This window comes from Giraffa tippelskirchi, chromosome 5 (assembly GCF_054371585.1).
Source record: "Giraffa tippelskirchi isolate mGirTip1 chromosome 5, T2T-mGirTip1v1.2.pri, whole genome shotgun sequence".
Taxonomy (NCBI): domain Eukaryota; kingdom Metazoa; phylum Chordata; class Mammalia; order Artiodactyla; family Giraffidae; genus Giraffa; species Giraffa tippelskirchi.
Window position 1 is genome coordinate 178,722,305 of NC_137279.1, and position 10,627 is coordinate 178,732,931.

The 10,627-nt window shown below is 47.6% G+C and overlaps 1 long non-coding RNA gene across 1 annotated transcript; it reads left to right on the top strand.

The window, feature by feature from the left end:
* Nucleotides 1-5,973: 5,973 nt before the first annotated feature.
* Nucleotides 5,974-7,774, top strand: LOC145505073 (uncharacterized). Its single transcript, XR_014052823.1, has 2 exons — nucleotides 5,974-6,101; nucleotides 6,402-7,774. It is a non-coding gene; the product is annotated as an uncharacterized LOC145505073 (long non-coding RNA).
* Nucleotides 7,775-10,627: the final 2,853 nt, after the last annotated feature.

Consider the following 10,627-nt stretch of genomic DNA (forward strand, 5'->3'; position numbering starts at 1 on the left):
TCCTTGGTTATCCTCCATAGAATCAGGACAGCAGAAGATGAAAAATGGACTCAAAGCAAGCAATGGACTGGCAATTCCACTTCTGGGTATTTACCCCAAAGGAACACCTAGATATGTTCATCTAAAGATATATACAAGGTTGTTCATAGCAGCAGTATTTATAATAGTCTCATACGAAGTGAAGTAAGTCACAAACAGAAAGACAAATATGTGATATTCCTTATATGGGATGTAAGCGATACCCCATATATCGCTTATACAAATGATAAAAATGAACTTATTTGATGAAAAAAAATGATACAAATGAACTTATTTGCAAAACTGAAACAGACTCACAGACTTAGAGAACAAACTATGGTCACTGGTGGGGGGATTTTGGCATCGACATGTACGCACTGCTGTATTTAAAATAGATAACCAACAGGGACCTAATGTATAGCACAAAGAATTCTGCTCAATACAGTAATAACCTAAATGAGAAAAGAATTTGAGAAACAATAGATACATGTATATGGACAACTAAATCACTTTGCTATACACTTCAAACTAACACAACATTGTTAATTAACTATAGGTAGGTAGATTCAGTTGCTAAGTCGTGTCTGACTCTTGCCTGCCAGGCTCCTCTGTCCATGCGATTCTCCAGGCAAGAATACTGGAGTGGGTTGCCATTTCCTTCTCCAGAGGATCTTCCCCACCCAGGAATTGAATCCGAGTCTCCTGCACTGCAGTCAGATTCTTTATCAACTAGCTATGAGAGAAGAAAACTCATTAATATAATTGACTATAGTTAATGTAATTAGTGAGTGAAGTGAAAGTTGCTCAGTCATGTCCGACTTTTTGCCACCCCATGGACTATACAGTCCATGAAATTCTCCAGGCCAGAATACTGGAGTGGGTAGCCTTTCCCTTCTCCAAGGGATCTTCCCTTAACTAGAAGTTAATTAACTAATTAGAAGTAAATATAATTAACTATACTCCAATATAAAATTTAAAAATTTAAATATATATTAGAATGTTCATAGCAGCACTGTTTATAATAGTCTCAAACTGCAAACTATGCAAAAGGGCAGCAACAGTAGAATGAATAAGTCAATTGATCCCTGGTGGCTCAGATGGTAAAGAATCTGCCTGCAGTGCAGGAGACCTGGGTTCAGTCCCTGGCTCAGGAAGATCCCCTGGAGAGGGGAATGGCAACAAACTCCAGTATTTTTGCCTGGAGAATTCCATGGACAGAGGAGACTGGTGGGGTCCTTGGGGTTGCAAAGAGTTGGATACAACTGAGCAACTAACGCTTTCTTTCTTCAAATTGAACTACAACTAATAAAATCATATGAATGATCTTATAAACAAAATGTACAAAATAAGATTCTATCCTTTAAGATTCCATATGTCTATATCTATATCCGTATATATCTATTTATCTCCAGTTATAGTGGTGCCAGAATTCAGCAAGGTGGTTTCCCTTGGGGGAATGAGGGCAAGCAGTGACTGAAAGGGGTCTGGAAGGGAGCCTCTGGAGTAGCAGTCATGTTCCATTTCTTGACCTAGCTACAGGCTGCATGGGTCTTCTCTTTTTGGGAAAATTCTTCAAGTTGTACATTTATGATCTGTACACTTTTCTAGATGAATGTTATGCTCTTGAATCTTGTGTTGGAATCTTAGCTATATGCCCTCTTCTGTGTGTGGCCTCTTTTGTGCAACATTGTATTTTTGACATTCATCCATGTTGTGACATGTAACAAGATTTCTTCTTCTTCACTGCTGTGTAGTAATAGACCACAATGTGTTCATCCATTCTACTGTTGATGGAAGGTGGGTTGTTTACAGTCTAGGAGCTATTACAAATTAGTGCTGCTTTGACCATTTTTTGCACCTGAGCTTTGATGAACATATGTACATATCTCTGCTGGGGGTATACCTCAGGGTGGGATGGTTAGATCATAGGATATACACATCTTCAGCTTTATTAGATCCTAATGATTTTCCAAAGCATTTTACCATGTTGGACTTCCATCAGCTGTATATGGAAGCCTCATATTCTCACTAGCACCAGCATAAGCACGCTTTGTCTTTTAGCCATTTGGGCAGGTGTGGAATAATTTGCATTTCCCTGCTGCTTAGTGAGGTTGAGCACCTGTCTTAGTTTGGGTTCCCTAGGAGGCGACCCTGAGACAAGGATTTGAGAGCAAGTAGTTTCATTGGCAGGTGTGTTCATCTCCTAAGGCTGCTGTAACAAAATATCGTAGACTGGTGTCAAAACAACAGACCTTTATTTTCTCACAGTTCTGGAGGCTGGAAGCCCAAGGTCAAGGTGCCATCCACGTTCGTTTCTGGCAAGGCCTCTCTTCCTGCCTTGCAGATGGTTACCTTCTCACAAGTCCTCACACGGTTGCTTCTCTGTGCATGCGTAGAGAGGGGGAGCAATATTTCTGGTGTATCTTCCTCTTCCCTTCAATGTAAGGACACCATTAGGGCCTCAGGCTTATGACTTGGTTTAAAGCTTAATTATCTCCCTAAAGGCCTGATCGCCAAATACAGTCACTTGGGAAGGTAGGGAGACGCAATTCAGTCCATCACAGCAGGCGATCCTAGGAAAATTCATAAGGGAGTGAAGAAGTAACAGCGTGCGGGAGGAGGCTCTCAAAGTGTGTGTCCACAAGCAAGTCACCACCCTGGGCATCTAGAGTTGAATCCCATGGGGAGATTCTGAGAAACCACATAAACCACATCCTCAAGAGTTATCCTACTCAGGGCGCCGGGGAGGTGGACTTTTATACATTGACCCCTGTCAGTCACTGGTTGAGGCCTATTTCAAGGTATGGGGGTCGGGGGGAGGCGGTGGTGTTAACTCCCTGATGCCTCCCAGGCTCACAGAAGCCCTGAGGCTCAGAGCTACGGGTACACAGGCTACAGCATGTCTTCACATGCTAGTAATGGTCAAATCCTCACTTGAGTGAAGTGGTTACTCTTTTGAAGCTGAGTTTTGAAGGATGTGTACTGATGGACCAGGCAGGAGAGAGCATTCCAGCAGAGGGAACAGTGTGGACAAAGGCCTGGAGAGAGAAACCATGCTGTCCAGTCTGGGGCTGTACAGGGAAGGGGAGGGAGATGAGACTGAGGCAGGGTCAGCAGAGACTGTACCCTGAAGGCCCAATGAGAAGAGGCACCATCCATATGCATATCTGCTCAGACACCCAAGTTGGGCCCTGTCCTGAAGACCATCTCAGAATTCGGTCTTCCAGGGCCGCCAGTCCTCTGACTCTCCCAAATCCTGACTATGCACTGCAAGCACCACTGAATGCCAGCATGTCTCCCATAGCCAGAGACACAGATGAAGTTCCCAGGAGAGAGGCTGCAAGCCAGGTCAGGGCAGGAGCAAGGACAAAGGGACCAGCATTCCCAGGGCAACAGAGACCTAGGCCACAGGATGGGAATCAGAGGAGTCAAGGCTGATCTCAAGGTTGACATTAACAAAGGACCTTGAGCTAAGGTATAGGGTCCTGAAGTCCTGAGAAGGGCCCACTTATACTTACCCTCATGCCACCTGAATTCAGACTGTGCTGCTCCTCTACAGTGTCCTCCCAGGTCAGAAAAGCTGTGCGTGTCTACACTGTCTGCAGAGCCTAAACACACTGTGTGTGTCTACACTGTCTGCAGAGCCTAAACCAGGAAGGCGGAGGGTCAGGGAGAGGCAAGGCCCCGGGGTATGGGCTTGGATGAGAACCCCCTAAGCACCATTTTGACCTGAGGGGAACTGGGAAGTGGGAACCTAAGACAGGTCTGAGCAGCCTCTGACTGTTCTGCCGAGCTATCAGTTTGGAGTCCAGCCACATCCAGTTCTGTATCCAAATAACAGGCATCTCATCCACAGAAGTGTAATCTGAGAGGGGCCAGGCATCATGAGTATCTGTTTGTCAGTCTAGCCATACTTTGGTAAGTCATGTCTCCCCTACTAATTCTGCTCTCTCTGTGTGGCTTTGGTGGGGCAGTTTCCCCACACCCAGGCAGGGGGACTTGTGAACCATGCCTGGCCAACCATGTCCCCAACCCCAGGTGCCGTGACTGGCTCAAGGATAAACACATGACCCAAGCCAGGCCAATAGGAGTCTCCCCTGAGACTTTTACTAGAGATGTCTGGAAACTCTCTCATCTGCTGAGATCCTGAGCTGTAAACAAGAGATGGGAACAGCTGGTGGACAGCTCGCAAGATAGAGAAAATCTGCCCAGAAAAAAGAAAGTGAAAAAAAAAGGTAGGCCTAGCTGGGAGATGGAGAGAGAGACTTCGTGGTGTCAGTTAAGCACCTGAGTGCAGCATGTCTGAAGTTCTTGGATTTCTCATTTGCATAAGCCAACACATTTCCTGCTGTGTTTATGTTTCATCAGGGTTTCTGATGCTTGCGGTCTGAAAGGATCTGATGAAAATACTGGGTGAGAACACAACCAAGCCCTTTCTGCACCTTCATATCTCAGAGATGTACATGGAGTTTCTTTAAAAAAGGCCTTTGCAATTGGAATGTTGCAATGAGGCCAAGATCCCTGTCCTGCTGCCCTTCTTTGCCAAATGACAACTGACTGACTCAAAGTGGAGTAAACACTGCCAGCAGCTTACATTCAAGAGTTCAGAATGCTACTCCCACTGGAAGACCTGTCCTGGCAAGCTGCCCTCTGCCTGACTCCCCAGAGCACTCTTCTGCATTTTTTCAGATAAAAGATGCATTTTTCTGACCGTCGTTCTCTTCCCTGGTGGCTCAGAGGTTAAAGCGTCTGCCTCCAATGCGGGAGACCTGGGTTCGATCCCTGGGTCTGGAAGATCCCCTGGAGAAGGAAATGGCAAACCACTCCAGTATTCTTGCCTGGAGAATCCCATGGACGGAGGAGCCTGGTAGGCTACAGTCCACGGGGTCGCAAAGAGTCGGACACGACTGAGCGACTTCCCTTTCCCTTTCCCTTTCTGACCAACGGTCAGTATTAATTACTTTTTCATTTGTTGAAATATGGGGGTCAGAGTTATATAGATTTAGGAGAAACGGAAGAAAATAGTGCGTTTTTGCAACTCCAGCCTGAGTAGGCAATATTGCACATTGCTCAACTTCATTTGTTTAATTCAATGAAGCTCAACAATCCACCCAAATGTATTTAACCATAGGGGTTTGGTTAAATAAATTATAATACATGGATTTAAAGAGAAGTAAGGTAGCTCTAAAATATACCATCATAAAAATATGACTAATGTATGAAGTGTTAAACACACTTTGCACAATCACACCTCAATAAAGTGATGTTTTTTAAAAAATCAATTTGAAGAATAATATGTATAACATATGCCCATTAAAAATAATGCCTGACAGTCCTATAACTTGCAAAAGTTTGTCATTTATATGATTAGGTGGGGGAGGTGGGCAGGAAGGGAAGGAAAAAATAAACTATTTGCAATTAAAGTAACTCACTCTCCTTGGACGATTCAATCCATGCAAACTTTAGTTCCCTATCAGATCTATTTCCCCTTCAGAAGCTATTTCCCAAGAAGGAAAGAATTATAAGCTTGGGAGTCTATGAACTAGAAACTTGGAGGTCTAAGAACTAGAAGCTGGGGTGTCTTCAGGACTTCAGGGAAGAGCCCCTACCTGGCTCACATCTCTCTTGTAAGAATGTCTCATCCTATTAGTTTTGAGTCTCAGTTTTCATCCCAGCTGCCATTACCTGTGCAGCAGGCAGAGCCCAGGGCTGGTTTTAACCTGGCAAAGACTGCAGAAGCTCCAGAAGAAGGGGGTTGATCAGGATCCCTGCAGTCTGGCTAGGACTTGGGGACATTGTTACCCTGTCCAGGGTCCTGACTGGCAAGTGACACACCAGAACTCTCAGTGGCTTTCTGTGTCCCCTGAGGGGCTGGGAAACCAAGGCAACCCTTTTGCATCACACAGGAGACAAGTGTGAGACTAGCGGGTACCATTCCTGGTCTTCTCTCTGCCTGAACACTCTGTAGTAGCTTGAATGCTGACCCCTCAGAAGATATATCCACATCCGAACCCCTAGAACTTGTGGATGTGAATCGGCAAAAGGGTCTTTGCAGATATGGGGCTGCCCTGAAAGCTCAGTTGGTAAAGAATCCATCTGCAATGCAGGAGATCCCGGTTTGATTTCTGGGTTGGGAAGATCTGCTGGAAAAGGGATAGGCTACCCACTCCAGCATCTTGGGCTTCCCTTGTGGCTCAGCTGGTAAAGAATCCGCTTGCAATGCAGGAGACCTGGATTCAATCCCTGGGTTGGAAAGATCCCTGGAGAAAGGAAAGACTACCCACTCCAGTATTCTGGCCTGGAGAATTCCATGGACTGTATAGTTCACGGGGTTGAAAAGAGTCGGGCACGACTAGTGACTTTCACTTTCACTTTCTTTGCAGATATAATTAAATTAGGTCTCAAGATGAGATCATCCTGAATTATCTAGGGGGAGCTCCAAACCCAGTGACAAGTGGTCTTTCAAGAGAAAGTCCAAGGAAGATGTGACATAGAAGAGATGACTCAGAAGCAGAGGAGAAGAACATGTGAAGACAGAGGCAAAGATTGGAGTGATGGTGCCACACAAAATGCCAACAACTACCAGAATCCAGAAGAGGCAAGGAACAGACTGCCCCCTAGGGCTGGAGCAGAGCCCAGCCAGTACTGAGATTTCAGACTTCTGGCCTCCAGAATTGCGAAAGAATAAATTTCTGCTGTTTTAAACCACTTATTATGGCAACCCAAGAAACTCATACACATTTCCTGCTGTCCTTTCTACCCTGCTGTGGGCATGGACCAAACATCCCTCCAGACAGCAACCTACAGAGTTCTAGACGTGGGTAGAAGTCCACTCTGGGGTTTCTAGCTTTTCTCCAACCTCTCCCAGGCTGGGACTCAGAGAGAAGGGTGAGGCACAGGCAGCCTCTTGGCATCACTCTTTCCTCCCACGAATCTGTTTTTCCAGCTCTCTAGTGGCTCCTCTGAGAAATGGAAGCACTGCCCACATTATCCCAAGCTGGGCAGGCATTTCTCCCTGCACTGCACCATAAACTCTTTCTACCTATGCCTTATAGTAAAATTCCATGTTCAGTCCTCTAAATTTGCTCCTGGCATCTGCAGGAAGTCCTGGGAGCAGACAACTCTGCTTTCTCTCTCTTATAGTAGGTGCTGCTGATTCTCTACCCACCTTCTGTTTCCCTGCTCCATCTCTTTAAAATGCCCCAGTTTTGATTCCGGAGTCCATTTTGCCCTCATATCACCCACGTGCTTCAGGTGATGCTAACCCCAACCTCAGCTCTGGGGGCTGCTCTAACTGGTGTCACGGAATCTCTCCCACATTGTCCAGAAACCCAAGCCTGAGTGCCAGTGCAGGGTGCATCTCTGGCCACAGGAACAGGCATGCAATACCAGCCACGATGCCAGGGGAAATTTACTGGGAGCTGCTGGAAAAAGACATTTCCTTGCTGTTAGAAGGATCCACCAGAAGAGACATGTTCTCCTTTTCCCTTGGCCTCCTGGTGGTGAATGTATGCCTCAACTATCTGGCAATTCTGAGGGAAGCCAACCCATGGATGAAGCCATAGACAGAGCACAGCCAAGGGATTGGAGAGTACTGGGTCAGAGTTGCTGGATTAAGCCAACTCTGAAGCCCACCCTACCTCTGGAATCTGGTTACCTGAGCCAACACATCTCATTGTTGAAGCCACAATGTGTGTTAGACTTACTGTTACCTGTATCCCAAAGCATCTTACCAATATACCACTTGGCAAAGCCAGTTTTTTAAGACTATTGTCTTGTTATGGATTTTGAGATCCTATTTTGGGAGTTAAAAGCTAACTAAGCATTGTTCCTTATTCCTCTTACATTACTATTCTAGCAATTTTTGATCCTCCCTAAGGCAGATGGATGCCTCTGGCTCAGTAGGAGGAAAACCTCACATAAGGAAGCTTGAGAAAAAATACAAGTTACTGTATTTCAAAGAAATTATCCACATTACCCTAACATTCACACAAAAAACCTGGGGGAAGAACTTCTAAACTGTGAGCAGGAGTAGCTAAAGAGAACTTAGGGATATGGATCTCCCTTTCTAGGCTGGTATCACCATAATGTTTGAATTTCTAGAGTAAGCATGTATTACATTTGTAACTTAAAATCCTGAGGATTAGAGTCATCCGAGGCATCCAGAAGTCCCCAGTTGCCTTCTATGGCTCAACTGTCAATCCTGCAGAAAGTGTATCTGTGGAACAAAGTGATGACTTAAGAAGAGTAGTAACAATATTTCTTAACAATTTAAATTTTTTTTTCAACAACTTACACTGATCTAACTGAGTGAGTGTTCCCCATAACAGGAAACCCTTGCCAAATCTTTGCCAAGTGGTAGTTAGCAGGACTTTGGTGCCTTCTGGGGTCAGGAGAGGGGCTGCAGCTCTGAGTCAGCCAAGGCCTGGCCCTTCCTTTCCATCCCAGATTCTCTGGCACAAAGCACACATACCTCTCTGAAGTCTGAAGAGCCTCCTTGCAAACTCCAAGCCTGGGCTTATGTTCCTCCTACAAGAAGGATGCCGCATCCTCCTTGGACAGAGATGAGGACCTTCAGTATCTCCAGAGGGGTCTCCAGGCTCTGGGGACCAGAGACCACAGCCCAGACCCCAGTGCCCTGAGAGACCCTTGCTCTACCTCAGGGTCCCCATCACTCCATAGGGGTTCTCTTCTTGGCTTAGTCCTATTGCAGTGTCCAAGCTCAACTGGCCTGTCTCTGGCATTTCCCCCAAGCTGGTGAAGCCAGGAACCTCAGAGTGAGTGGAAAGAGCCTCTGCTCTGGCCAGGAGAAACCGCAGGGCTGACCCTATACCCACCAGTAAGAGCTGGAGAGGCTGGGCTCTGGGCTCAAAGCCTGGAGAGAGGAGGAAGAAAGATGAAAGAGCTGAAGAAGAGACAGTCTGCCAGCACATGCTCACTCCTCTTCCCTGGATCTTGTCCCTGTGCTTGGCCCCTGGACTCCGACCCTCTCTAAAGCCTCCGGCTCCAGGATCAGAAAAAGCCTCAGTGTGAGCCTCACTTCTAGAATCTCAGCTCTCAGAAAGGCTAGTATAGGGGACCTCAGCACTCCCCTGCCCAGACATGCCTGGGGTAGGTTTGGGATTCCCCCACGCTCACCTCCTCCATGAAGGGCTGGGCACTCGCTAGAAAACATCCTGTTCCCCATGGGTACCCAGACTCCTCAAATACCCCAAACCTCCTCATCCACCCCGACCTCTGCTTGGATAGGCAGCAGGTACCCCGAGTCTCTTGCACCAGTTGGACCCTATGCGCCAGGCCCTGTGCTGGGCACCAGGTTCAGAGATGAAGCAGGTCCCTGCTGCAGGACATTAGGTGGCAGGGGACAGCAGGGGGACAAATGCCCAGATGAAAGCACCACAGTAACTGCCGTGGGTTTCACAGCTGCTTGTCCTGAGGCCAGCTGGGGATGTGATATTGAATGGTCGCCAGCCCCTTCCACGACAAGCAGGTCAAGTTCCCAGCAGTGGTCTGTACAGATGCCTCGCCAGATGCAGCATCGCTCAGAGAGGTCCTGCCTGTTCACACAATTTAACAAGCAACCCCTGCTCCACGGTCCTATCGCCCTCTAGCATTACATGCTCGATTTGCTATTCCAGTCATCCGCTCCCATCACTGGAGTGTAAGCTCTTTGAGGGTGGTATCTGTGTCATTCTTACATCCCAGCCCCTGGGTTGCTGTCTGGGCACTGACAGTGCATTTGTGGGTTAACTAGATGTGCATGAAAGGTGGGTGTTGGATTTTTGTCTCTCCCTCTCCCTCATCAGTCACCTAGCCAAACTGTCCCCAAGCCCTGCAGAAGGTGTCTCTTCTCCTGTTCTGTCATGTCTCTTCCTCACCCTCCCCAAACTCCAAGCCCAGCCTCCCCAGCCCTTCCTTGGTATTTCTTAATCTCTAAGGTCTGGTTCAAATGTCACCTCCTCCGTGAAGCCAGCTCAGATCCCTTCGTGGGCACATTGCCTATCACATGATCTTACTAGGCACTGCAAGTCACGTGTTTATGTGTCTGTGGCCCCTGCCCCCACCACCACCTCCACCACTGAACAGAAGATCTTCAGAGCTGGGCTGGGGCCCAGGTCTCTGCGTCCAGGGCTTCTACAGAGAGCAGGGCTGGGTGTACTATCAGAGTTTGGGAACCATCTGTCGGATGAATAAAGGAGTGAGAGGAGAAATGAATGGATGAGCTCGCCGTTAGTGAGGGATATGTGAAGGAGCAGGCGGATGCATGAATGAACGAGGGAAGAAGCTACCGAGTGAATGAGTCAGTGACTTGGGGTTGGGGGGAGGGGGAGTGAGCCTGTGAAGGAGAGAGAACCGTGAGGGTTTCAGTCCGCTCCAGCAGCCCTGGCAGCAGTCAGCCACCCACCCCCCCGACCCCTGGGCCTGAGCTCCGTGCCAACCAGACCTCCTGATGCCTCTTCCCAGAGCCAGCTGCCGTCAGCACTGCTCAGCACACGCTCCCGATGCTGGCCAGCCCCTGGGCTGGGCCATGAATCAGACAGAGCACTGCCCCAGGGCTCCCGGGACCTGGGGCAGACAGACAGCCTCATAAATAAACCCAATGCCATGC